The sequence below is a fragment of the Alligator mississippiensis genome, chromosome 16 (assembly GCF_030867095.1).
Source record: "Alligator mississippiensis isolate rAllMis1 chromosome 16, rAllMis1, whole genome shotgun sequence".
In the NCBI taxonomy this organism is placed as follows: Eukaryota; Metazoa; Chordata; order Crocodylia; family Alligatoridae; genus Alligator; species Alligator mississippiensis.
Window position 1 is genome coordinate 16,784,453 of NC_081839.1, and position 4,339 is coordinate 16,788,791.

Genomic DNA, 4,339 nt, shown 5'->3' on the forward strand with positions numbered 1-4,339 from the left:
GCACCTGAACCTGCCAGAGCAAGCAGGGGAACCGCAGCAGCCGACATCCTGCTGCTGCAAAGGTTGTTAATATACACTGGAGAGATGCCAGGCAGAGGCCGTGCCCCTGCTACAGAGGAAGGCAAGAACCCCGCCAGTCCAAACCAGACTGACCGGGGAATTCCTTCTTGCCCCCAATGCGGCAGAACATTCCTGCCCCAAAACTTCTTGCTCCCTAGCTAGAGGGTCTTGCTCCTCCTGAGCAGAAGGGCAAGACCCTCTCGCCAGGAACCTCGGCATTTGAGCCCCAGCAGGAGCACTGGCCCAGCCAGGCACAAGTCCAGCCCTTGGCTGCAGCCAACAACCAGTCTCTCTGAGGGAAACCCCTGTAGCAGAAAGTGGGGCCAGGGGCCACCAGCAAGGCCCAGAAACCTGGGAAATCCTCATAAGATAACACAGGCGTCGCTACACCTAGATCATCCCTGACCAGTGGCTGTCCAGCCTCTCCTTGAACCCTTCCCATGATGGAGAGTCCACCCTTCCCTAAGTGCCTATTTCACTGCCTCCCTGCTCTAACGGTGAAGAAGTTTTTCCTAAGATCCAAACTAAACCTGCTTTCCTGCAACTGCAAGCCATTGGTTCCACATCCACTTTGCAGCAAAAGAGAAAAGGTGATTTCTCTCTTCTTCATGGCAGCCCTTCAAGTATTTGAAGAGTGCTTCTCGGGCTTCTGGCTCAGATCAAGTGTCTTGGGCTCTTGTGGGATAAGATCAAGTGGGGGCATCCAAATCCCAAGACCTCTGGGCTTGGGCCTACATGTAACATGCCTGCCAATGGATTTGGGAGTATCTGAAGTCCCAGGGTGAGAGCCTGGGACGGAGGATGCCTGCCAGTTGTAGCGCCCTTCTGCCTGCTCAGTCGATATGCTTTGGAACTGATTTGGCTGGTTTGACCTGGAACATGAAATATATTAAAAAAATTGAAGACTGATGTCATGTCCCCACTTAAGTGCTTTTTCTACAAACTGAATAGGCCCTTCACTTAGAGCATGTTAACTCTCCTTGTATGTCTTGCTTTCTGATCCCTTTATCATCCTTGTTGCCCACCTCTGGACCTTGTCTGACTTCTCCATGTCCTTTTCAAAGCGTGGAGCCCAGAACTGCACGCAGTACTCGAGATGCAGCCTGACCGGTGCTGAGTAGAGAGGCACTATGTTGCTGCTTGCACACTCGGTGGCCTCTAGGCTTCACCTGGGTGTTGGAGACACCATGGGGGGAGGATGGATGCCCATCCTCACACCATGGTTTAGCGAGAAGGGTGTTGAGCAGGCCCCTATGCTGTATTGCCAGAATGGGATCACTTCAATAAATACAGCAGAGCTGGGCGGAGCTCTGTGTTGTCCTGAGCTGGGGCTCCTCACCCCTCAGGTTTGAGCTTGGGAGCACGGAGCAGGAGTCTTGTGAGGAGCAAGGAGGTGCCAAGGCTATGGCTACAGGGACAGCTGCCCCAGGTCCGCAGCCTGGGGGAGCTCTCCTGCCTGGCCTGCCCCTGGGTCAGGGCTCCAGGAAGCATGGAGTGGGAGCAGAGGGCCAGGGCGTGCTTCCTAGCAGCCTCTAGAGCAGCATGGAGCTGGCGTAGATGGACGGGCTGCTGTATCCCTGGCAGGTCAGGCTCTCCCCCCCCATGCCAGCCACCAGGTCACAGTGCTTGAATGTCTGCAAGGGTGAAGGCCAGCAGCTGAGAGGCGAGATGGGACCATACTGAGGATCCCTGGGGCCTCCCAAGACAGGGGAGAGCTTTTGGAGACAGCAGCCTGGGAAGGGGAGGAAGGAGTTGTGTCTTTGGTACCACAGGAGCCAAACAATAAATGCTCATCGCTTTTCCTGCCCTCTAAGGTTGGTGCCTGCAGCTGCCAGTCCCTCCAGCAGGCTGGTCCTGGCAAGGGCCCAGCACCCCCCAAACTTGGGGACCCAGGGGAAGCAGGGGGACTGGGTGGAGGCCTTAAGGAGATGTGGCTACATGAATATGAGCAGGAGGTGTGCAGCAGAAGAAGTGCTGGCTGCAGGAGTTGGAGATCAGGGTTTCAAGCAGAGCAAGGAGCTGGCAGAGAAGAGCTTGGCTGTGAATGGGGAAGGGGTTTCCACAGCCAAGGAAAGCCTCGGGCTGCCTGGGGACAATATCCATCTGGAAACTCAGGCAGTCTTTCATGGTGGAAACACTAACCCCAGCCAGTGAGCTGAGGTGCCCAGGATAGGTTCAGCCACGGTGCCCAGCTGGCAGCCTTCAAGCCGCCTCCCCCTGCAGTCTGCATAGCTGATCATGTTTCCCCCCTTAGCTGTGTAAGTGTCTTGGTATACGTTACACTTAGAGCATGTTAACTGCACATACAAGGCAAGCTTCCAAGTATTCAAGCAGTAAAATGTGCTATGGACTTTTCCGGCAAGGGGTGTCAGCGGATGGTATTACCTAACGCATGTTGAACAGACGTCTGACAGCTCCACAGAGGTAATAGAGTCACAGAATCATAGAAAACGAGGGTTGGATGGGACCTCGGGATTACATCTAGTCCAACCCCCTGTTCAAAGCAGGACCAGCCCCAACTACATCATCCCACCCAGGGCTTTGTCTAGTCAGGTCTTCAAAACCTCCAAGGATGGAGACTCCACCATCTCTCTGGGTAACTCGTTCCAGTGCTTCACCACCCGCCTCGTGAGAAAGTTTTTCCTAATACCCAACCTCAACTTCCCTTGCTGCAGGTTGAGCCCAATGCTCCCTATCCTGTCACCTTTCCCCACTGAGAACAGTGCAGCTCCATCCTCTTTGCAACCCCCCTGCAGGGACTCGAAGGCTGCTATTAAATCCCCTCAGTCTTCTCTTCTGCAGACTCAATCAGCCCGTTTCTCTCAACCTCTCCTCACCAGTCATGTCCCCACAACCATTTTCATTGTCCTCTGCTGGACTCTCTCCAAATTGTCCACATCCTTTCTGTAGTTCCTGTGCAGTTAGTTTTACTTCATTGAACACATACTGAAGTAAATGCACAGTAATTCGGGCACATAAATGAACAAGGTGACACACCCTGAATCATTAAACTATGGAAATTGTGTACGAGATATAGCTATTCAGAATATCACAAGTACCAATAGAAACGTTTTTAAAAAACCTGGAAAGGCTCTTAAGACCATCAAACTTTAGGGTATAACCCAAGCTCATCTAAGTGGGGACTAAAGAGTAACCATTTCCTTAGGAAGAAGCCACTCATAACTGCACAGGTCCTGCCCTTTCCTCTGAAACCTCTAGTGATCGTCACTGTTGGATTAGAGCAGTGGTATCGCATTCACCTTGCCCCAGGGGTGCCGGAGTAGGTTGGATCCAGTGTGGAGACACGTTACCTGCCCTGTGGGGCTGCTTGCAGGGCCACAAGTGTGGTGGTGGGTCAAGCAGCATTAATTGCTGTGGTTCCTGGAGCCACGTTGGCCGCTGCTTGTCCTGAAGTCACATTGTTGGCCCACGAGCAGCCCTGCAGGCCAGACGACACAGCGCTGTGCTCTGGATCCAGCCCATGAGGCTGGAAATCTGGCAGTGGGACAAGTGGCAGCAGCGTGAATTGTCACAATTCCCAAAGCTGTGGATATTAATGCTGTCACTGCTCACCCCACCACCCAGGACCTAGACCCACAGGCCAGATGACATGGCTCCGCAGGCTGGACCCATGCTGCTGTATTTTTGACATGCTGGATTAGAGAGACGACTTGTATAGTGTGGTGGGGCAGTTCTTATATTCCTTCAAAGAAACAAAGCCAGCTCTGCAGGCACAGAAAGTCTGAACTCTCCTCGTTTTAGATGCAAAAACCCCACAACATCCCAATATTGGAAATAGCAAGTTTGGTTACATAAATGAAAATGCGTGCTAAAACTTTCATAAAAGCTGAGGAATGTGCATTTAATACTGATGCTAATACACATCAGAAACACTATCTACATAGTCTTACGAAAATGTATGACTATCTTACAGGAGTAATTGTGCACAGTCAAAGTGTACGCGGGATTTAAGGAACCGTCTAGCCCATGGAGTAAAAACAGTGAAAAGCATGGTCCAGTCAATGAGTAACTGTTATGTGGTCCACTTCTGTCCATGTCTCAGTTCCAGTCAGAGCAATACAAAGATTAAGTGTCTTGTACATCTGCAAATAGAACAAGCATTAAAAACAAGGTGCCATCTACTTGTGGGGTTTTATAGTAAATGATTGCCATATACTCGTGTTGATGATGTTTCAGAGACCTTCTGCTTGACCCAAGATCTTTCTGCAGTTTGTTCATGTATATTATTAGTTAGAAGAACAATATGGACTACAGAATA